Here is a 25334-nt window from a genome sequence, read left to right on the forward strand (position 1 = left end):
GGTCAATACATGGCTCTGCTGGGTCAGTGTGTAGATGTCAGAGTGTGTGTGTGTGTGGGAAACCGCCTTACAGAGCCAATCTGCTCTCTAGGGAAAACACTGAGTGCGCTGACTGCTGTTCATAGACTGTATAATTCAAGAGGCAGTGGCTGGTGCCAAGCTCCGCATGCTCCTCAATGGGCCTACACATTTGTCCTAACTGTCAGGGGAAATGGCATTTCTGTAAGGCGCAAGCTAAATTGGTACAATTTCAGACCATGTACTGTAGCAAATTGTGAGCTACACGTGTTGAGACTAGCTAGCGCTGTTGAAATGTGTGTTGCAAATGGAAGAAGAAACCATGGTTACAACCCTGTTATTCCAGGAGGTACGGACAGTTAGCGTTTGGATTGGAGAAGGTAGGGCCATTGAATAACATGAATATGTTGAGTAATATTAAACTTTTCCAAACACAAGGAATGTCTGTCAAAGGCATTTTCATGGCTAGCTGAGTTCAGTGCAGGGTTGCTTTCTGTATTGGCATGTTTTTGGTATTTTGGCTCCTAACTGGTTATACAACAGGTCTGACATAGTTCATTGCAAAGGGATTGTAAACATGGACTACCACTGTCTATGTGCAGAGGCTTATGGGTGACAGTATTAAGTCACCCAGTGGCAAAATAGAGTGAGGCTCTAGAGAGGTAGTCTCTTCCATGTGTTTCTGCATGGTGCCCATGCCTTAGTACTGTATTTAGGTATCCTCTCTGCTCCCACTTCAATCCCCAGCACGCCTCTAGGGGGCGATCTGGTTCCCGTCCCAGAATTATCCAACCAGCCACACAGTCCCTGGGCTCGAAAATTACAAACCCTATTTAGACTCCCACTAAGAGGACTTTCATTTCTGGTACAACATCAAAGGAGCCGTATTTCCCCAAGCACATCAGGAGATGGTTTTCGTCTCCTAAAAGACAGGAAAGTCAGAAACTCTCGTTAGAGACAGAAGTGTCCTATTTTCTGCCTGGGGGTCCACCCCCTATCACTAAGACCCTCCCACTCACAGCTAGCCAGACATAAACCCTCCTAATTTCAGCAAAGAGTATCCTCCACTACCTCGTGTAGCCTTTTAAAGTATGGCATAATGGCTATGATATCACTATACCTCATTAGTAAAACATAATAACATGACTAATTATGTACCCATGTGCTTGTGCACTGAACATTGAACATTCAACACCTTAATCACCCAAATGACTATTCCTTTCATACAGTCACTCCTAACGAGATGGCGAACCCCTGAAACAATGACACACACACACACAGAGCTAATTAGTCTAACAAAATGATTTCCACCAAATGAATTAAAGGAGACTCCCATCAGTTGTGTGGCCGTGTGATGTTGTGTGGTGTTGTGTGGTGTGGTGTTGTGGGTGTGGTGTGGTGTTGTGGGTGTGGTGTTGTGCATACAAAGCAAGGGTCAACCTAGCTAAAGGACATTGTTAAGAATTTACCATCCACTACAACCGTTTTCAATTACGAAAGCAACAATGGAGAGCTGCTGGCTAAACAATTACCTCCAGATTCTACACTGCTTTGAATTTGCCTGCAAATATGACTGAAGGGTTAGCCTACACGTAAAGAATAACCTTTTCTGTCACCTTTTATATGACTTTGCCTATGAATGATTTGTGAAGCGTCCATGCTGAGCTGATGAAGACATAAAACCTTCAGAAGTTGTTTCTTTGGCTCTAAAGTGGGATCTTTCATATTTGGCTGACCATCAATGCCAAACGGTTGTAGTCTATCAATGTGTTTCTCTAACTGTGACGTCCCTTCAAGGACACAGTCATTATAGCAGAGGAGGAAAGGTCATGATGAATGAGGAAGTTAAAATTTAGTGCCCATGTCCAGGGCGCTGCATGTGAAGAATGGTTCCTCCCTTGTTCTCTGCCATTCCTTCCTGGTGATCTGTGACCTGTCCATCCCTTCATCCGCCTGACTCATTTTACTTTCAGTAGTCAATATGTCCATACAAATCTCTCCCTTGTCCCTCAGAGAATTCCATTTTCTCTCCTCCTGCGTAATCCACAGCTCTGTTCGCTGAGTACTCTGTCCTCATCTGCAGTACTCTGTTTCTCTGTCTTCATCACATTACTCTGTTTCTCTGTCCTCATCTTCAGTACTTTGTTTCTCTGTCTTCATCACATTACTCTGTTTCTCTGTCCTCATCTTCATTACTCTGTTTCTCTGTCTTCATCACATTACTCTGTTTCTCTGTCCTCATCTTCAGTAATCTGTTTCTCTGTCTTCATCACATTACTCTGTTTCTCTGTCCTCATCTTCATTACTCTGTTTCTCTGTCTTCATCACATGACTCTTTTTCTCTGTCCCCATCTTCAGTACTCTGTTTCTCTGTCTCCATCACATTACTCTGTTTCTCTGTCCTCATCTTCAGTACTCTGTTTCTCTGTCTTCATCACATTACTCTGTTTCTCTGTCTTCATCTCAGTACTCTGTTTCCCTGTCTTCATCACATTACTCTGTTTCTCTGTCTTCATCTCAGTACTCTGTTTCTCTGTCTTCATCACATTACTGTTTCTCTGTCTTCATCTCAGTATTCTGTTTCTCTGTCTTCATCTCAGTACTCTGTTTCTCTGTCTTCATCTCAGTATTCTGTTTCTCTGTCTTCATCTAATTACTCTGTTTCTCTGTCTTCATCTCAGTACTCTGTTTCTCTCTCTGTCTTCATCTCAGTACTCTGTTTCTCTGTCTTCATCTCAGTACTCTGTTTCTCTGTCTTCATCTCAGTACTCTGTTTCTCTGTCTTCATCTCAGTACTCTGTTTCTCTGTCTTCATCTCAGTACTCTGTTTCTCTGTCTTCATCTCAGTACTCTGTTTCTCTCTCTTCATCTCAGTACTCTGTTTCTCTCTCTTCTTCCATGTTCCTCCTCTGCCCCAGTAGGGCTCCATTTCTCTGGGCCTGTATCTCTCCTCTAGCAGCTTAATGCAGTCCCTCCCTGCTCCAAAACAGTAATGCGTCTTCCTGTGTCTTCCCTTCCTGTGTGTTGGCTCAGATGGATGGCTATACAAACAGGCCATAAATCAGACTGAGAGATGAGGGAAGGGGGAGGCGGGGGATATCATCTATGGTGGTGGCTGGAGCCAAGCCGCTTAGTGAAACTAGTGGGATCAGCACAGCACAGTACAGCACAGGTAAGTCCAGGTCAGCCCACACAGTGCAGAGACAGACACATGGACACAGTCGAACTACTGCAACACAGCACAGTCCAACAGTGCCAATATCACTGCTTTAATGTCTCTGACACAACCACCACCTTCATCGCGTGGGACGAGTCACCGACGGCGATGCTACCAACTAAGGTCAAGCAGTATCAACACTGTATGATGTGGAACAGCTGCAGCTGCACGTCGCCAACCCTTCACACTGTACATTATCCACTAGCTGACAGTGTTACCGTACTGTAAAAGTGACCTAACATAATTCTGCCTGATGGATCATCGGTGGCGTGCGTTTAATCTCTGTCTGTGATGTTACTGGCGGGTACAAGGACTGCTTTCCCTCCCTCTCCCTCTCCCTCTCTCTCTCTCTCTCTCTCTCTCTCTCTCTCTCTCCCTCTCCCTCTCCCTCTCTCTCTCTCTCCCTCTCCCTCCCCCTCTCTCTCTCTCTCTCCCTCCCCCTCCCCCCCTCTCTCTCCCTCTCCCTCCCCCTCTCTCTCTCCCTCTCTCTCTCCCTCTCCCTCTCCCTCTCCCTCTCTCTCCCTCTCCCTCCCCCTCCCCCCTCTCTCTCTCTCTCCCTCTCCCTCTCCCTCTCTCTCTCTCTCTCTCTCTCTCTCTCTCTCTCTCCTCTCTCTCTCTCTCTCTCCCTCTCCCTCTCCCTCTCTCTCTCTCTCTCTCTCCCTCTCCCTCTCTCTCTAATTTGTGAACCTCGCAAAAACAAAAACAAAAAAACGCTTTTGAAAAGCTCAGCGTGAGACGATTAGCATCTTTAATATTCAGAACTGTTCTGTTTGCTCTGTTCCAGAGGGGAGCGGTTTAATCACTCAAAGTCGTGTTATTTTTAGAGGAATGACAGCACACCAGGGACCAGCTTGTCATGCTGCGTTGAGCCAACTAAACTACACACCACACCATGGAGCCTGGCCTGCCCAGCCACCTGTCTGATTGCTGCAATGAGTTAGGGTCCTCCAGTCCAGACTTGGCCACCTAGCCGGCCAGTGTGACATTAAAGGGCACTCAGCACAACACATTGTTGTCTGAGGTGATCATGAGAGCACTACACAATCTGTGTGAATGTGAGACTAGGCCACTCGACAGAACACACTGCGTTGATGTCTGTGATTACGGCGGCAGCGAATTGAGGCACACAACACCTGTTTATTGACCTCTCAACACTATGTCTGGGTGACATACAGTAGGCTGGATATGATATAGGGCCCTTAATGTAACGGGGGGGGGGGGGGGTTGTTAACCCTTGCCGTGGCTTTTGTGGAGTGATAGGTAACAATGCTTGGAGGGTGTCTGTTGACGATGTGTGTAGACGGTACCTGGTTCAAGCCCAGGTTGGGGCTAGGAAAGGAAGGGAAGCAATAGTGTTACATTTACACTGTGCATGACTGCGAAAAGAGGTTCGATAACATCCCCAGAGTGACACCTGCAGTTAGTTAAGCCCAAAAAACGAGCTGGCTTTGACTTAACACCGTCCAAACTGAGCTTTCATAGGCTTCCTTTACAAAAAGCTACTACCAGTTGGTCAGCAGTATTCTTCCCGTGTGTCATATCACCCAGTGTCCAGAAGAGGGCAGCTCCAGTCGCCTGGTCTGACCGGCCAAGTGGTCTGGTCTGACTGGCCCAGTGGTCCTCCTCGGCAGAAGCAGACAGCCAGAGGAGCCTGTCAGTGAGAGCAGTCAGTCTGAGTTCTTCATTCTGTCGGTCTCTCTTCTGGCACTTGCTGGGGCCAATCACAGAAATCACTGAGTCAGAACCCACCACCACAATAACAGATGGAGGGACATTCGGCTCCAGAATTTAAAACATCTCCTCAGACGAACGCACGCTCTCTCTCTCTCTCTCTCTCTCTCCCCATCTCCTCCCTCCGTCCATCCTTTTATCTTCCTCTTGCTTCTGCTGTTTTGTCCTCCATCATATGCCGTACATAACACATTCATTTCTGTCCATCTGTCTCACTTTTTCTACCTATCAGCAAGGTCTTTCCCTCCTCTAACTCATATCACTGTTCCAATCTATTCCCAGCCCACCTGAAGTGACTTTATAAAATAATACTGTCAATCAATAAAATCAACCATTGATTACTCTCTGAGAAGAACAGAAATGTACATGAAGGGTCCATGAATGCATCATTGTACCCTTGAAATGAATGCAAGTAGGAATGGTGGATTTTGCAAATGAAACCTCTTGAAACGGCTTTTTATCTATCTGAATATTTTCTGCACTCTGTCTGGAACCAAGATCCAATAGTGTCTGAGAACATACTATTTAAGAATAGAAACATTTTTATCGGTTTCCCCAAATACCAGAGGGAAACGGCATTACCACTACGTCATACAATTTGCTATTTTAGCTGGAACAGGAAATTAAGGTATTTTATATACCATTTCACATGAATTAGATTTTTTTCTCATGTTTTTTAAACTATTTAAACTATTCTTAATTATGTGTTTTCATGACTGTCATGTTTAAATGTTTGATGATACTCAGAAACATCTATCTACAAAATCTGAGTCATAATATTTTACATTATTTCAGGAATTATCTTAAGAACAAGCATATAAGGTTCACATTATAGGGAAAATGATCAATATCGATTGTAATTTAATACACCTTTGCCTCAAAAAGATGTACCGTGATGCTAATGACTTAGCGTTGTGGTAATGACAGAGTGTGGTGGAAATTACATTTCATATAAATTACCATTTAATGTCACAGTAGTACATGTTTAATTTGATTGTAGATGTAGAACAGTTAAGGTAGGGCTCTGTGCAGGCCAGTCAAGTTCTTCCACACCAATCTCGACAAACCATTTCTGTATAGACCTCGCTTTGTGCATAGGGGCATTGTCATCCTGAAAAAGGGCCTTCCCCAAAACTGTTGCCACAAAGTTGGAAGCACAGAATCGTCTAGAATGTCATTGTATGCTGTAGCGTTAAGATTTCCTCTTCACTGGATCAAAAGGGCCAAGACCGAACCATGAAAAACAACCCCAGACCATTATTCCTCATCCACCAAACATTACAGTTGGCACTCTGCATTGGGGCAGGTAGCGTTCTCCTGGCATCCGCCAAACCCAGATTCGTCCATCGGACTGCCAGATGGTAAAGCGTGTTTTATCACTCCAGAGAACGTGTTTTCACTGCTCCAGAGCCCAATGAAGGCAAGCTTTACACCACTCTAGCCAACGCTTGGCATTGTGCATGGTGATCTTAGGCTTGTGTGCGGCTGCTCGGCCATGGAAACCCATTTCATGAAGCTGCCGACGAACAGTTATTTTGCTTACGTTGCTTCCAGAGGCAGTTTGGAACTCAGTAGTGAGTGTTGCAACCAAAGGAGAGACGATATTTACACACTATGCGCTTCAGCACTCGGCGGTTCCATTCTGTGAGCTTGTGTGGTCTACCTGAGCCGCTGTTGCTCATAGAACTTTCCACTTCACAATAACAGCACTTACAGTTGACCAGGGCAGCTCTAGCAGGGCAGAAGTTTGACAAACTGACTTGTTGGAAAGGTGGAATCCTACGACGGTGCCACGTTGAAAGCCATTGAGCTCTTTATTATGGACCATTCTACAGCCAATGTTTGTCTATGGAGATTGCATGGCTGTGTGCTCAATTTTACACACCTTTCAGCAACGGATGTGGCTGATATAGCCAAATACACTCATTTGAAGGGGTGTCCACATACTTTTGTACACTTCTCAAAAAAATAAAGGGAACACTTAAACAACACAATGTAACTCCAAGTCAATCACACTTCTGTGAAATCAAACTGTCCACTTAGGAAGCAACACTGATTGACAATAAATTTCACATGCTGTTGTGCAAATGGAATACACAACAGGTGGAAATTATAGGCAATTAGCAAGACACCCCCAATAAAGGAGTGGTTCTGCAGGTGGTGACCACAGACCACTTCTCAGTTCACATGCTTCCTGGCTGATGTTTTGGTCACTTTTGAATGCTGGACGTGCTTTCACTCTAGTGGTAGCATGAGACGGAGTCTACAACCCACACAAGTGGCTCAGGTAGTGCAGCTCATCCAGGATGGCACATCAATGCGAGCTGTGGCAAGAAGGTTTGCTGTGTCTGTCAGCGTAGTGTCCAGAGCATGGAGGCGCTACCAGGAGACAGGCCAGTACATCAGGAGACATGAAGGAGGCCGTAGGAGGGCAACAACCCAGCAGCAGGACCGCTACCTCCGCCTTTGTGCAAGGAGGAGCAGGAGAAGCACTGCCAGAGCCCTGCAAAATGACCTCCAGCAGGCCACAAATGTGCATGTGTCTGCTCAAACGGTCAGAAACAGACTCCATGAGGGTGGTATGAGGGCCCGACGTCCACAGGTGGGGGTTGTGCTTACAGCCCAACACCGTGCAGGACGTTTGGAATTTGCCAGAGAACACCAAGATTGGCAAATTCGCCACCGGCGCCCTGTGCTCTTCACAGATGAAAGCAGGTTCACACTGAGCACATGTGACAGACGTGACAGAGTCTGGAGACGCCGTGGAGAACGTTCTGATGCCTGCAACATCCTCCAGCATGATCGGTTTGGTGGCATTTCTTTGGGGCCTCCATTCTTCACAGCCCTCCATGTGCTTGCCAGAGGTAGCCTGACTGCCATTAGGTACCGAGATGAGATCCTCAGACCCCTTGTGAGACCATATGCTGGTGCGGTTGGCCCTGGGTTCCTCCTAATGCAAGACAATGCTAGACCTCATGTGGCTGGAGTGTGTCAGCAGTTCCTGCAAGAGGAAGGCATTGATGCTATGGACTGGCCCGCCCGTTCCCCAGCCCGTTCCCCAGACCTGAATCCAATTGAGCACATCTGGGACATCATGTCTCGCTCCACCCACCACAGACTGTCCAGGAGTTGGCGGATGCTTTAGTCCAGGTCTGGGAGGAGATCCCTCAAGAGACCATCCGCCACCTCATCAGGAGCATGCCCAGGCGTTGTAGGGAGGTCATACAGGCACGTGGAGGCCACACACACTACTGAGCCTCATTTTGACTTGTTTTAAGGACATTACATCAAAGTTGAATCACTCTGTAGTGTGGTTTTCCACTTTAATTTTGAATGTGACTCCAAATGCAGACCTCCGTGGGTTGATAAATTTGATTTCCATTGATCATTTTTGTGTGATTTTGTTGTCAGCACATTCAACTATGTAAAGAAAAAAGTATTTAATAAGAATATTTCATTCATTCAGATCTAGGATGTGTTATTTTAGTGTTCCCTTTATTTCTTTGAGCAGTGTATATATAGTGTTAGTCCTTGTCATCTCTGTGGTTGATTTAGGGGTCATGGTATTAATTCAAGTCATCGTAACATAATACAACATGTAATGGTCTTATTTAGCAAATGTTTAATTTCAACTTAACTATGATCATATACAGTACCAGTCAAAAGTTTGGAAACACCTACTCATTCCAGAGCTTTTCTTCATTTTGTACTATTCTCTACATTGTAGAAAGATGACATCAAAACTATGAAATAACACATACGGAATCATGTAGTAACCAAAAAAAGTGTTAAACAAATCAATATATATTTTATATTTGAGATTCTTCAAAGTTTCCACCCTCTGTGATGATGACAGCTTTGCACACTCACAAACAGCAGGGGTTCAAACTGTAGAAACCGAGTTCCGAAATTTGAATATAAAAATTTATTTTATCAAACAAAACTATGCTACATTTTATCTATGAGACGCTCAGGATGATAAATCAGAGCAAGATGACTGAATGTAGGTACATTATTTACCTTCGAAGGTGAATGTATCAAACCAGTTGCCATGATAAAATGCTTCATCAACCTGGTCAAGGCTTTTGACTCTGTCAATCACCGTATTCTTATCGGCAGACTCAATAGCCTTGGCTTCTCAAATGACTGCCATGCCTGGTTCACCAACTACTTCTCAGATAGAGTTCAAATCGGAAGGCCTGCAGTCCAGACCTCTGGCAGTCTCTATGGGGGTGCCACAGGGTAAAATTCTCGTGCAAACTATTTTCTCTGTATATAGCAATGATGTCGCTCTTGCTGCTGGTGATTCTCTGATCCACCTCTTTGCAGATGACAACATTCTCTATACATCTGGCCCTTCTTTGGACACTGTGCTAACAAACCTCCAAACAAGCTTCCATACCATACAACACTTCTTCCGTGGCCTCCAACTGCTTTTAAATGCTAGTAAAACTAAGTGCATGCTCTTCAACCGATTGCTGCCCGCACTCTCCCGCCCGACTAGCATCACTACTCTGGACGGTTCTGACTTAAAATATGTGGACAACTACAAATACCTAGGTGTCTGATTACTGTAAACTCTCCTTCCAGACTCACATTAAGCATCTCCAATCCAAAATTAAATCTAGAATTCGCTTCCTATTTTGCAACAAAGCCTCCTTCACTCATGCTGCCAAACATACCCTCGTAAAACTGACTATCCTACCGATACTTGACTTCGGAAATGTAATTTACAAAATAGCCTCCAACACTCTCCTCAGCAAACTGGATGGAGTCTATCACAGTGCCATCCGTTTTGTCACCAAAGCCCCATATACTACCCACCACTGCTACTTGTATACTCTCACTGGCTGGCCCTCACTACATCATCGTCGCCAAACTCACTGGCTCCAGGTCATCTATAAGTCTTTGCTAGGTAAAGCCAAGCCTTATCTCAGCTCACTAGTCACCATAGCAACACCCACCCGCAGCTCGCGCTCCAGCAGGTATATTTCACTGGTCATCCCCAAAGCCAACACTTCCTTTGGCCGCCAATCCTTCAAGTTCTCTGCTGCCAATGACTGGAACGAATTGCAAAAAGCACTAAAGCTGGAGTCTTATATCTCCCTCTCTAACTTTAAGCATCAGCTGTCAGAGCAGCTTACCGATCACTGTACCTGTACACAGCCAATCTGTAAATAGCACACGCAACTACCTCATCCCCATATTGTTACTTACCCTCATGTTCTTTTGCACCCCAGTATCTCTACTTGCATATCATCCTCTGCACATCTATCACTTCAGTGTTAATCCTAAATTGTAATTATTTTGCCTCTATGGCCTATTTATTGCCTTACCTCCTTACTCTTCTACATTTGCACACACTGTACATAGATGTTTCTATTGTGTTATTGACTGTACGTTTGTTTATGTGTAACTCTGTGTTGTTGTTTTTGTTGCACTGCTTGGCCAGGTCGCAGTTGTAAATGAGAACTTGTTCTCAACTGGCCTACCTGGTTAAATAATGGTGAAATTAAAAAATAAAAATAAAGACATGTCTATGTTCTGGGAAATGTTCTTGTTACTAACAACGTCATGCTAATCACATTAGCGCACGTTAGCTCAACCGTCCCGGCAGAGGGACACCGATCCCGTAGAGGAGTTAAATTGTGGAAATTCTTTCCCTCCTAATGCATTTGAGCCAATCAGTTGAGTTGTGACAAGGTAGGAGTGGTATACATGCAGACCGCCACAGGAAAGGAAGACCAGAGTTACCTCTGCTGTAGAGGATAAGTTCATTAGAGTTACTAGCCTCAGAAATTGCAGCCCAAATACATGATTCACAGAGTTCAAGTAACAGACACATCTCAACATCAACTGTTCAGAGGAGACTGTGTGAATCAGGCCTTCATGGTTGAATTGCTGCAAAAACAACACTACTAAAGGACACCAATAAGAAGAAGAGACTTGATTGGGCCAAGCAACACGAGTAATGGACATTAGACCGGTGGAAATCTGTCCTTTGGTCTGATGAGTTCAAATTTGAGATTTTTGGTTCCAACCGCTGTGCCTGTGTGAGACGCAGAGTAGGTGAACAGATTATCTCCACATGTGTGGTTCCCATCGTGAAGCATGGAGGAGAAGGTGTGATGGTGTGGGGGTGCTTGAATTCAAGGCACTCTTAACCAGCATGGCTACCACAGCATTCTGCAGCAATACGCCATCCCATCTTGTTTGCGTTTAGCGAAACTTTATTTTGTTTTTCAACAGGACAATGACCCAACACACCTCCAGGCTGTGTAAGGGCTATTTGACCAAGAAGGAGAGTGATGGAGCGCTCCATCAGATGACCTGGCCTCCACAATCACCCGACCTCAACCCAATTGAGATGGTTTGGGATGAGTTGGACCGCAGAGTGAAGGAAAAGCAGCCAAAAAGTGCTCAGCATATGTGGGAACTCTTTCAAGACTGTTGGAAAAGCATTCCAGGTGAAGCTGGATGAGAGGATGCCAAGAGTGTGCAAAGCTGTCATCAAGGCAAAGGGTGGCCACTTTGAAGAATTGAAAATGTGTTAAATAAATCTAAATATATTTAACACTTTTTTGGTTACTACATGATTCCATATGTGTTATTTCACAGCTTTTATGTCTTCCCTATTATTCTACAATGTAGAAAATAGTAAAAAATATAGAAAAACCCTTGAATGAATAGGTGTGTCCAAACATTTGACTGGTACTGTATGTAATTTGTGTGTCCTTTCGGGTCTTACGTTAAGTAGAAATTTATGAACTAATGCATTTTGTCATTACAACCACATTCTTCACAATACTTAGACTATTTTGTATTTTGTGCAAAAAAAATCACAAATGGCTTAATTCATCTATTAAACTCAGCAAAAAAAAGAAACATCCTCTCAATGCCAACTGCATCTATTTTCAGCAAACTTAACGTGTAAATATTTGTATGAACAGAACAAGATTCAACAACTGAGACGTAAACTGAACAAGTTCCACAGACGTGTGACTAACAGAAATTGAATAATGTGTCCGTGAACAAAGGGGGCGTCAAAATCAAAAGTAACAGTCAGTATCTGGTGTGGCCACCAGCTGCATTAAGTACTGCAGTGCATCTCCTCTTCATGGACGGCCCCAGATTGCCAGTCATTGCTGTGAGATTTTACCCCACTCTTCCACCAAGGAACCTGCAAGTTCCCAGACATTTCTGTGGGGAATGGCCATAGCCCTCACCCTCCGACTGACATTCCTGTCTTGCAGGATACCACGCACAGAACGAGCAGTATGGCTGGTGGCATTGTCATGCTGGAGGGTTATGACAGGATGAGCCTGCAGGAAGGGTACCACATGAGGGAGGAGGATGTCTTCCCTGTAATGCACAGAGTTGAGATTGCCTGCAATAACAACAAGCTCAGTCCGATGATGCTGTGGCACACCGCCAAAGACCATGACGGACCCTCCACCTCCAAATCGATCCCGCTCCAGAGTACAGGCCTCGGTGTAACACTCATTCCTTCGACAATAAACATAAATCCGACCATCACCCCTGGTGAGACAAAATCGTGACTTGTCAGTGAAGAGCACCTTTTGCCAGTCCTGTCTGGTCCGGCAACGCGTTTTTGCCGGTGATGTCTGGTGGGGACCTGTCTTACAACAGGCCAACAAGCCCTCAGTCCAGCCTCTCTCAGCCTATTGCGGACAGCCTGAGCACTGATGGAGGGATTGTGAGTTTCTGGTGTAACTCGGGCAGTTGTTGTTGACATCCTTTACCTGTCCCGCAGGTGTGATATTTGGATGTACCGATCCTGTGCAGGTGTTGTTACACGTGGTCTGCCACTGCGAGGACAATCAGCTGTCCGTCCTGTCTCCCTGTAGTGCTGTCTTAGGCGTCTCACAGTACAGACATTGCAATTTTCTTGCCCCGGCCACATCTGCAGTTCTCATGCCTCCTTGCAGCATGCCTAAGGCACATTCACGCAGATGAGCAGGGACCCTGGGCATCTTTCTTTTGGTGTTTTTCAGAGTCAGTAGAAAGGCCTCTTTAGTGTCCTAAGTTTTCATAACTTCATAACTTTCATAACCAAAGATAATTATCTTTGAAAGACATGGTCCTGAAAAAGGGACATTTCTTTTTTTGCAGAGTTTATGTATATAGTTTCCATTTATTTGACTCTTTTTTTATTAATTATTTTGTACTTTTCAAGATTTGTAAGTGTAATTCATAGCAGAATGTCAAAAGTCTGGGTGTGAGACAAGACAAAAGCAGTGCAAAACAGTGAAATATTTTAGTCTACTTAATGGATGTGAAATAAAAAAAAGTCTAAATTAACATTTTATATAAAAAATCTAACCCTGAGACACAAAAGGGCCCTTATTTGCAAAATCACCCAAATACAGCATTGACATGGACCTCACGTATGAGCACATTGTCATGTATGTTCCCCAGACAAAGCCCTATAATGAGTGCACATCCAATGTGAAGTTCTGGTCTCCGTGCTGAGCGGACAGTGATAACATGACCACACTGTTGTCTCCTCAGAGAGGCACAACAATAGGAACATCCATAATGAGGAGAAATAATTACCCTAAATCCCTGGACCCTAGTTGCTCTCCCATAAGCAGCTGGGCATTGTAGTTCTTCTGAGCTGGCTCTGAGTGAGGAAGAGAGTGGATGGGAGGAAGACCCTGTGGGTGTGGGTGGGAGACCCTGTCTTTGTTCTGTGGTCCAAAGAGGCCTGTTCTGCAGAGGCTGTGTGTGTAGTGCTATTGTAGCCCTTTGCAGAGATAATCCCTGCCTTTGTTTCCCCCTAATCCTCCCCCTTCCTACACCACAGAAATGTTAACACTTCCTTTTGCATTTCCCCACTCCTCATCACTACGTCTCTGTCTCTCTCTGTCTCTCTCTGTCTCTCTCTCTCTCTCTCTGTCTCTCTCAATCTCTCTCGCTACCTGCCGTTTCCCCGGAGACCAGATCCCGTAGAGCACCATCTTTCTATAGCGGAACATCAGATTTCTATACTAGAATTGAAGCTTTTACATTCTTCAGCACCAGCTTTGCACAGCGCAACACCAGCTTTCTATACTGGTGTCTTTCTAAAAAGGACACCGGAGTAGTAGCTAGCTTTCTGTTGTCAAGCACAATCTACCTTGAATGGCCAGGTTTTTTGAACAGCAGATTTCTATGGTATTAATGTTAGCTTTCTACACCAGATCACCATCATTTGAGATCCACATACTGTATAACACCAGCTTTCTGCACATACAGTCACCTCTGAAATGATTGGCACCCTTGATAAAGATGAGCAAAAAAGATATATGTATAAAATAAATCATACAAATACTGAACCATATTATATGCTTAAATGTAAAATTATATTATGTTATGCTAATAAAATTGCTCCAAGAAAGAGATTTTGTTCAACAGGTAATCCAATTTTTGTTTCAAAACTCTGGCACTCTCCCCTTGTGAGGATAACGGCACTGAGTAATTTTATCTTACGTTTTATAAGATTGGAGACACACATTGGGAGGGATCTGAGACCATTCCTCCATACAGAATCTTTCCAGATCCTTGATATCCTTTGTTTGTGCTTATGTACTGCCCTTTTCAATTCAAACCACAGGTTTTCAATGGGGTTCACGTCCATAGACAGATGGCCGTTGTAAAATGTTGATTCTGTGGTCAATTAAGAATTTTGTTGTGTATTTTGATGTATGCTTGGGGTTTTTGTCTCGATGGAAGATCTACTTGTGGCCAAGTTTCAGGTTTTTGGCTAAAATGTCCTGGTACTGGGTAAAGTTCATGATGCCATTAACCTTAACAAGGGCCCCAGGGGCCAGTGGAAGCAAAATAGTCCCATAACATCAAAGATCCACCACCATATTTTACAGTAGGTATGAGTTACTTTTCTGCATATGCATCTTAATTATAATTATTATATATTTGTTTTAAATATATTTGTTTAGGGGATAGATCACCTCTAATAGTGCAGATAGATTGTTGCTTCCATCAATGTAATTGTCTGCCTAATTTCCAACCCCCATATATTTTGTTGTAAATATATATATACATATCCCTTTCAAATATATTTTCTTTGAATATTATTTCATTAACATCTTTATTTCGGCCATGCCATAAGGGTGGTAATCAACTAGTCTGGCCTTTTCCTCTATCACATTCCCCCTCCAGGATGAATCCACCACCTGCAGCTATCTCCTAAAACACACCAGCATTTCCTGCCAGGCCACAAGGGTATTAGGAGATGTAGTCTTGTTCCATGTGAGATGTAGTTCCTAAGGAACACACATTTTACTCATTAATAAACCACAAAGCTTTTGGAACTAAGCGACAGAATCAACACATTGTTTCACAAAGTCCTCCAAGAATGGGTCATTGTGGTCCTAATTATCATTAAATATCACAACCACAGGCTGGAATTGTCTGCAAATTCAATTAAATGTTTGTGGGGTAAATATCAAAAACAACACTATTAATATCAATAAATGGTACAGTGTCCTTCCTAACCTAGCTCAAATGCATGCACACATGGAGGCACGCACACACACACACACACACACACACACACACACACACACACACACACACACACTGCACTGTCAGACCACCCGGAACCCCATACGTTTGTTTTTAACTTGGCCAGGTCACAGTTGTAAATGAGAACTTGTTCTCAACTAGCCTACCTGGTTAAATAAAGGTGAAAAAAAAAAGACGTTCCTCAGCAAGAAACCCACAAAGTGTCACTCAAACAGAAAGGGGAACTAACAAAAGAGTCACTGACAAAAAAGCTAAATGAAACAGGTGGAGTTTTAGGAGAGTTTCTGAAAGACACTCAGGGTGTCCACTGAACATTTTTTTATTTATTTAACTAGGCAAGATATTTTCAATGACGGCCTAGGAACAGTGGGTTAACTGCCTGTTCAGGGGCAGAACGACAGATTCGTACCTTGTCAGCTCGGGGACTTGAACTTGCAACCTTCCGGTTACTATCCCAACGCTCTAACCACTAGGCTACTAGTTGACCTGCTTGTTTAGTTTCCTGCTGGCACCTGATCAGCTCTGCTTCTAGCATCTGCGGCAACGTGAACAAAGAGACGGTGCCACACAACCTGACGGGAACGGAAATATAGAGCAGGAACACGGGCTGACATCTCCCTCCATCTTCTACCTCTCCTATTTGGACATAGACACACAGGCACACATACCCTGCCGCCCCAACATTGACTGGCAACAACAACTGGGAACTAAAAGACACCCACCGTGACTGACCACTAAATTTGCCCAACAAGAGGCAAACGAAAGAAAAACCCACACCAAACCTAAAGGAAGCAAACCTCAACCTGAACCTCAACACCATGTCAGTCTCACATCAGCAATAGGTAGATGGGTGGGCTTATAATACTCTGCTCTATTTGACAGTATAGTACCAGACAAGCCCAAACTGCTACCCACAGCCTAGCTCCCTGTCACTGGCATCATAGCGAGAGAGCCCAAGGGCACCATTTTAAAACGAGTTCCAGATATGGTTGTTGTTGTTTTCCACCCGGTCCAGCAGGTTGCTGTGTGTGTATCGACCTTGCAGGTGACGGGGACAGAGCGAGAGATAGCAAGAGAGAGAAAGAGATGGGGAGGGAGAGAGAGAGAGAGAGATGGGGAGGGAGAGAGAGAGAGAGAGAGAGAGAGAGATGGGGAGGGAGAGAGAGAGAGAGAGAGATGGGGAGGGAGAGAGAGAGAGAGAGATGGGGAGGGTGAGAGAGAGAGAGAGAGAGAGAGATCTGGAGGGAGAGCGAGAGAGAGAGAGAGAGAGAGAGAGAGAGAGAGAGAGAGAGAGAGAGAGAGAGAATGTACCTACTGCCTTGCTAGAACACGTCTGGTATAAAGCCTCTGACATTACAACACAAAGGAGGCATGAGGCTGCTCTTTTTGTCTGTTCTACATTTGTTAGCAGGTCTGCTGAGTATCTAGTTGACCTGCTTGTTTAGTTTCCTGCTGGCACCTGATCAGCTCTGCTTCTAGCATCTGCGGCGACGTGAACAAAGAGACGGTGCCACACAACCTGACGGGAACGGAAATATAGAGCAGGAACACGGGCTGACATCTCCCTCCATCTTCTACCTCTCCTATTTGGACATAGACACACAGGCACACAATAGCAAAGCACACAGGCTTTACAAACACAAAATAGCAGCGCGTGCACAGACTTTGTACACACACATACAAACATAAACACACAATAGGAAAGAACAAAGTATTGTACAAGCACACAACTCCACCCCCTCCATATACACACATGCACGCATGAAATGGTAGACAATGATACTGGTTGAAAACCCCCACAGTTCTTGTATGGGAGCCCATGTGTGGGAGAAAGAGGACATTGTGACTGCACACACACAGTGTGACACTCTAGCCCACGTTATACCTGGTGCTAACATGCATCCTTTGTCCCGATCTTATCCGCATTTTGATTGTGCCCACATTTCCAGAAAGGTGTAGATGATTATAAGACACATTGTGGTCTGATTGTGATCAGAGGAAGTGAGGGAGTACAGGGCGTAGCATGTCTCTCGAGGAGGCTAAAAAGAGATTTTGGCTTGGAAAAGTTGAATATTTTCAGAAGGAGTCGGTAATTAGTTCAGTGAGGAGGATTGGAGGGAAAAAGAGAGAAAGTTGAAAAGACGGAGGCAGAGGATGGATTTGAATCTGTTGAAGCAATGACAAGGGAGAGGGTACAGTGCCTTCGGAAAGTATTCAGACCCCTTGACTTTTTCCACATTTTGTTACGTTACAGCCTTATTCTAAAATTGATTAAATTGTTTTTCCCCCTCATCAAGCTACACACAATACCCCATAATGACAAAGGAAAAACATGTTACCAAATTATATATTTTTTTAAACACTGAAATATCATATTTACATAAAAGTATTCAGACTCTGTACTCAGTACTTTGTTGAAGCACCTTTGGCAGCAATTACAGGCTCGAGTCTTCTTGGGTACGACGCTACAAGCTTGGCACACCTATTTTTGGGTAGTTTCTCCCATTATTCTCTGCAGATCCTCTAAAGCTCTGTCAGGTTGGATGTGGAGCATCACTGCACAGTTATTTTCAGGTCTCTCTAAAGACATTCGATCAGGATCAAGTCCTGGCTCTGGCTGGGCCACTCAAGGACATTCAGAGACTTGTCCCAAAGCCACTCCTGCGTTGTCTTGGCTGTGTGCTCACAGCCGTTGTCCTGTTGGAAGGTGAACCTTTCCCCAGTCTGAGGTCCTGAGCGCTCTAGAGCAGGTTTTCATCAAGGATCTCTCTGTACTTTGCTCTGTTCATCTTTGCCTTGATCCTGACTAGTCTCCCAGTCCTGCCGCTGAAAAACGTCCCCACAGCATGATGCTGCCTGTTTCACTGTAGGGATGGTTCCAGGTTTCCTCCAGATGTGACACTTGGCATTCAGGTCTGAGAGTCTTTAGGTGCCTTTTGTCAAACTCCAAGCTGGCTGTCATTTGCCTTTTACTGAGGAGTGGCTTCCGTTTGGCCACTCTACCATAAAGGCCTGATTGGTGGAGTGCTGCAGAGATAGTTGTCCTTCTGGAAGGTTCTCCCACCTCCACAGAAGAACTCTGTCAGAGTGACCATCAGGTTCTTGGTCACCTCCCTGACCAAGGCCCTTCTCCCCCGATTGTTCAGTTTGGCCAGGTCTAGGAAGGGTCTTGGTGGTTCCATACGTCTTCCATTTAAGAATGATGGAGGTTCTTGGGGACCTTCAATGCTACAAAATGTTTTTGGTATCCTTCCCCAAAGCTTTGCCTTGACGTAATCCTGTCTCAGAGCTCTACGGACAATTCCTTCGATCTCATGGCTTGATTTTTTGCTCTGACATGCACTGTCAACTGTGGGACCTTACAGTGCCTTGCAAAAGTATGCACCTCCCGTGCCATTTTTCCTATTTTGTTGCATTACAACCTGTAACTTAAATGGATGTTCATTTGGATTTCATGTAAAGGACATACACAAAATAGTCCAAATTGGTGAAGTGAAATGAAAAAAATAACTTGTTAAAAAAATTCTAAACAATAAACAACTGAAAAGTGGTGCGTGCATATGTATTCACCCCCTCTGACATGAAGCCCCTAAATAAGATCTGGTGCAACCAATTACCTTCAGAAGTCACATAATTAGTTATATAAAGTCCACCTGTGTGCAATCTAAGTGTCCCATGATCTGTCAAATGATCTCAGTATATATACACCTGTTCTGAAAGGTCCCAGAGTCTGAAACACCACTAAGTAAGGGGCACCACCAAGCAATCGGCACCATGAAGACCAAGGAGCTCTCCAAACAGGTCAGGGACAAAGTTGTGGAGAAGTACAGATCAGGGTTGGGTTATAAAAAAATATCCAAAACTTTGAACATCCCACGGAGCACCATTAAATCTATTGTAAAAATGTTTTTAAAGAATATTACACCACAACAAACCACCAAGAGAGGGCCGCCCACCAAAACTCACGGACCAGACAAGGAGAGCATTAATCAGAGAGGCAACAGAGAGACCAAAGATAACCCCGAAGGAGCTGCAAAGCGCCACAGTGGATATTGGAGTATCTGTTCATAGGACCCCTTTAAGCCGTACACTCCACAGAGCTGGGCTTTACGAAAGTGGCCAGAAAAAAGCCAATGCTTAAAGAAAAAAATAAGCAAACACGTTTGGTGTTACCAAAAGGCATGTGGGAGACTCCCCAAACATATGGAAGAAGGCCATCAAGGAAAATGCTAGGTCTGGCACAAACCTAACACCTCTCATCATCCCGAGAACACCATCCCCACAGTGAAGCATGGTGGTGACAGCATCATGCTGTGGGGATGTTTTTCATCAGCAGGGACTGGGAAACTGGTCAGAATTGAAGGAATTATGGATGGTGCTAAATACAGGGAAATTATTGAGGGAAACCTGTTTCAGTCTTCCAGAGATTTGAGACTGGGACAGAGGTTCACCTTCCAGCAGGACAATGACCCTAAGCATACTGCTAAAGCAACACTCGAGTGGTTTAAGGGGAAACATTTAAATGTCTTGGAATAGCCTAGTCAAAGCACAGACCTCAATCCAATTGAGAATCTGTGGTATGACCAAACGATTGCTGTACACCAGCAGGAATCAATCCAACTTGAAGGAGCTGGAGCAGTTTTGCCTTGAAGAATGGGCAAAAATCCCAGTGGCTAGATGTGCCAAGCTTATAGAGACATATCCCAAGAGACTTGCAGCTGTAATTGCTGCAAAAGGTGTCTCTACAAAGTATTGACTTTGGGGGGTGAATAGTTATGCACGCTCAAGTTTTCAGTTTATTGTCTTATTTCTTGTTTGTTTCACAATAAAAATATTTTGCATCTTCAAAGTGGTAGACATGTTGTGTAAATCAAATGATACAAACCCCCCAAAAATCTATTTTAATTCCAGTTTGTAAGGCAACAAAATAGGAAAAATGCTAAGGGGGGTGAATACTTTTGAAAGGCACTGTATATAGACAGGTGTGTTTCTTTACAAATCATGTCCAATCAATTGAATTTACCACAGGGGGACTCCAATCAATTTGTCGAAACATCTCAAGGATGATCAATGGAAACAGGTTGCACCTGAGCTCAATTTCGGGTCTGAATCCATATGTAAATAAGTTATTTCTATTTTTCCTTTTCTATAAATTAGCAAAAATTTCGAACAACCTGTTTTTCGCTATGTCATTACCTGGTATCGTGTGTAGATTACTGAGGAATTTACTTTATTTAAAGAAAATGTGGGAATACTTTCTGAAGGCCCTGTATGTTGAGGAAGATTGGTGTCAAACTGAAACAGAGTGAGCCGGACACCAGCTCAAGTTCTGGAGGTGAAATGGAAGGGGTAGAAAGTGTTGTGAGGAGCTCAGAGCCCGAGCCTTTGCATTGATGGACATGATAAAGATGCATTTAGTCCAGTGGGAGTGAGATTTTTGAAGAGCGTTGAAGCAGGCCTTTTGGCTGATCCATGGGTGGTTTCAGGTTGGGTGGAAAATATGGTGGGTGCTGTTGAGTTGGTGAAGGTAACCCGAAGAGGACTTGTGATGTTTGTTTGTGTTTCTTCAGATCAGTGGGAGCAGGCGCTTAGGTACAGGGCACTATTGAAGGGATTGATTTCTGGGGTAGCGTTTCAGTGCGTCCTCCTGCAACACACCTTGTGGGCTGCTGCAGCATTTCTGTGGCACGTTATCTATTTGTCAGCCATTTTTTCTGTTAATGCAAGTTATTGCTAATTTGAGAAGCATTTCATAGTCTTCAATATTGCAGGCACGCGGGAGACCGGGGTTCAATTCCCCAACAGGGAGGAAGGAGTAGGCTGTCCTTGTAAATAATAATTTGTTCTTAACTGGTTCCATATGTGTTATTTCATAGTTGTGCTGTCTTCACTATTATTATACAATGTAGAAAAAAGAAAAAAAAATATTGAAAAATTCTGGAATGAGTAGGTGTGTCCAAACTTTTGACTGGTACTTGCTTAGTTAATTTGATGAATATTATGGTGTTTCTCTTCCATGAAAAACAAAAAAAACTCTCTGGTTAGATTCAGACCGTTTCGCGCTCGGAGCGCACACTGGACATTCGGGCCGAGGAGTAGGGTTGATTTGAGCATTCTGACCATACAATGGTAGTCAAGCACCCAAGCTAACGTTGGCTAGCTTGCTAGCTACTTCCAGACACAAATGAGGCCATTCTCAACATTTTACTCGCCCTAGCAGAGCTGGTTAGACAGTTTTCGTGTTAACCAGGGCATTGGTGACTGGAACTGTGCTGCTGGAAACAATTTAATTATGTTTACTAACACCGGCCATATTCAAAGGGTGTTGAGCGTAAATTCATTATTCCGCGCTCTGGTACACTCAGGCGAGAGTGCTCTGTAATCGGAGTAGATAGCCAGAGCAAATTTACGAAAGCACCCGAATGTCCAATGAGAAAGCACAACATCTATACCATTTAGCTAGGCTAAGAATGGCGGGAATAATCAAGTCAATAAACGTTGGGTAGCTAGATAGCCTATAGTTCATATACTGTCAGGTGGAGCAATTTCAGTTGAAAATTCCTGGTGTTTGTGACGACCACTGTTTGCTGCCGACGCAGATCCAGTGGGGAGCTTGATGAAACAGAGGTGACACAGTCTGTTCTTTAGAGTTTGGATTCTTTACCTGACAAAGTAATGTTGGGATACATGAGTTATGCTGTTAGAGCTTTTGTGCCGAATAGACTGCGGTGTTCTAGGTGTCACATTTATGGTTCATGTAGCAGCAGTGTCTAGGAGGGAGATTCCAAGATATGGGAAGTGTGCAGGACGACATGGGACAGAGGAATATGTCGTTTTGGTGGAATAAAAGTTGCGTGTGTGTCAACTGCAGGGATGCCCATGTTGCTGGGGATTGGAGGTGTCCGGTGTGAGAGGGGCAGTTTGAGGTGGCCAGGGTCAGAGTAGTGCAGAAGATGTCGTATGCTGAGGCAGTGAAGAAAGTAAAGGAGGGTGGATCAAAGGTGAGGGATTCGGAGAGGATCTGTGCCAGAACAGACGGATAGGGCGATGAGTATTATATGTTTCAGTAAGGTTGGATTCTTTGCGTTCATTGCAATGGCTATCAACTGTGCCTCTGAGTTGGAACGCAAGTCGTAGAAAGTAGATGTTGTGGTGGCTGCTGCAGAGAAGTACTTGGGGGTATGAGATTTGCAACTTCAGAAGAGTTACAGGGTGTGTTGAGTGGTTGTGTCCCGTCCTCTCAGGTCGTTGGCCAGGGGTAGGATCAGATAGTGTCAAAGTAGTGGAATAAGGTGGGGGGTTTTACTAAGTGTAGGGTTAGTTGGTAGGGTAATAAAAATGTATTAGATTATAAAAAATGAAATCCCCTTTTCCCATTTTGTATCACAATGTGTAATGGATTTATACTATAGTTCAGTTTGGGGCTGTAATGCAACATATTGGATGCTAACCCTTGTTAAATTCCAGGAAGAAGAAGAGGATTGTGATCACATCCTCCTGACCACCATTGCTGTCAAATAATTTGCAAACAGGGAGGGACCAGGAAATGTGGTCACAGTGCAGACACAGCGGACGGTTAAGAGACACATTTTCATACCATGTGCAGGCATATTTCGGGAGCATTTTGACGCAATCGGAATGTGGACAGGATCAGGACAAAGGCTAACGCATGTTAGCGCAAGGTATAAACGAGGCTTCTATCCAAGAGCCTATCCAACTGACAATCTCTTTGAAAAAAAAATAGAAACTACTGAAGAGTTAAAAATAACTGATATTGCAACAAGATGAAGGGAATGGGGAAACATACCTAACGGAATTACAGTTAACGAAAATTGTTACGCTTAATCCAATATCAACTAATGTATAGAATTTATTATACACGAGACAAAACTCACAAATTCTACAGCACAATCGCAGAGTCACGTCTTAAGTGTAAAGCAAAAAAACGACTCAATAATCCCATGACTTCTGGGAATGCTGTAGAACCCAAAAGTTATGGGCGGAGTTATGAAGTGGTCAGAAGTGCTACAATGTAAATGTACTTTTAATCCGTCGGTCTGCATATTTCAAGACATGGCTTATGAGGGTGCAGGGAGATACCCGATGGGTTGGACAATACATTTCTCGTCAATCATCTTGAAAAAAACGTATACCTCAACTGGATAATCAACCAATCCTCCGTCGTTAACACAATGGAAAGGTCAAGTGCTCTATTATCTAAAGTGACGGAGAGAAACAAAATGGTGGAGAGTGACGTGGGCCCTGGAGATGGGGGGTGTGTGTGAGCATGTGGGATCTGGGCTGGTGTGATGTCATTGATGTTTGTGTGTGTCTTGTATGCTGTCGTTTGTGTGAATATGTTTTGTATCGTAATATGTTTTTGTTGCAAAAAAATAAAATAAACAAGGCTTCTGTCTCAAACACCTCTGCTCACATAGGCAAGTATTGCACACCCATGCACCCCACAAAGACATGTTCACACACTCTTCACACAAACTCAGCGCTCCAGAGCAGGGGTTCCCAAACTTTTTCACAAGTGCCCCCCCCCCCCTTCCAGCATCGGAGAAACACGCAATCAATTATACACGTGTGTATTCCCTGTACCCATAATACAAAGCGTGGTTGCTAACGGAAAGCCTTCCAACCCCTCGCCCCACAGTCTGATAACCACAGATCTAGAGGGAAGAAAGCGAGAAAACAGGCAGTAGCTTGCTTTAATGTAGAGCCACCCAACGTTATCTCAGTCCATCAGCGTAGCACCCCCCCTCCTCTCACCTCCCCTCAGCATCGTCTGCAGCTCAAGGGCAAACGGTTTATTTTTGCCACCCATTCTGTGCCCTTTACCTCAATCATCCTCCGTGTTGCCTTAGATTCCTGATAGGATAATGAAATGGTTACATATTCAACTGAAGGTCATGAGGCGTTACGGACCAGAGATATTTCACGATGTCTTGTACCTATTTTATTTCCATTCAAATTCTGAATGGTAGGGAAAGGTGTATGCGTGTATGCTGTCTGACAGAGCCATTGTGTGTGAGCCAGAGACCACTGACAGCAGCTGCTGTTTGAAAAAGTGTATACAGTGACAGTGTGTGTCCACCCGGGCTATTGTTTGAGATGTTCGCGCACACACTAAACTCCGCACACACAAAGGCATGCGCACACACACCACAGATGCATTGCCAGTGGGTATGTGCACACACACACGCGCACACGGACACACACACACAGTGTCTCCCAGCAGACGAACGAGACCCCAACAACATGCAGGCGCAGCCCCTCTCAAAGCAATTACACCAGATTGAAACCAAATTAAATTTGAAGCCTTGAGCAACGCGAGCGAGTGTGTGTCTATGACAGATATGACAGGGGAAAGAGGGGAATGCTGCGGGTGCAAGGGTGGAGGGGATGATGGCGAGAACGACAGGTGTGGGTCGCCGAGGTAGAGAGGGGCCTCCGAGTGGCGCAGTGGTCTAAGGCACTGCATCTCAGTGCTAGAGGCGTCACTACAGACCCCGATTCAATCCTGGGCTGATTGGGAGTCCCATAGGGCGGCGCACAATTGGCCCAGCGCCGTCCTGGTCCGGGTTAGGGCTTGGCCGGTGTAGGCCGTCATTGTAAATAAGACTTTGTTCTTAACTGACTTGCCTAGTTAAATAAAGGTTACATTAAATCAAATAAAAAGAGAGGGGTGTGTGTGGACTGGAGGAGGGAACAGATGTTGAGTAGAGAGGTAGGAAAAGGAAGACAGGTACAGTTACAGGCATGAGGTACCGAACAGGAAAATGCTTCCTCATTCAAACCCAGCCAGTTAACGTAT

General features: G+C 44.4%; 1 protein-coding gene across 3 annotated transcripts in view; it reads right to left on the reverse strand.

Annotated features, from left to right (window-relative positions):
- Nucleotides 1-25334, reverse strand: part of LOC139413315 (voltage-dependent calcium channel subunit alpha-2/delta-2-like) — a 271347-nt gene that overhangs the window by 161966 nt on the left and 84047 nt on the right. The window lies entirely within an intron of this gene.

This window comes from Oncorhynchus clarkii, chromosome 7, assembly GCF_045791955.1.
Source record: "Oncorhynchus clarkii lewisi isolate Uvic-CL-2024 chromosome 7, UVic_Ocla_1.0, whole genome shotgun sequence".
In the NCBI taxonomy this organism is placed as follows: domain Eukaryota; kingdom Metazoa; phylum Chordata; class Actinopteri; order Salmoniformes; family Salmonidae; genus Oncorhynchus; species Oncorhynchus clarkii.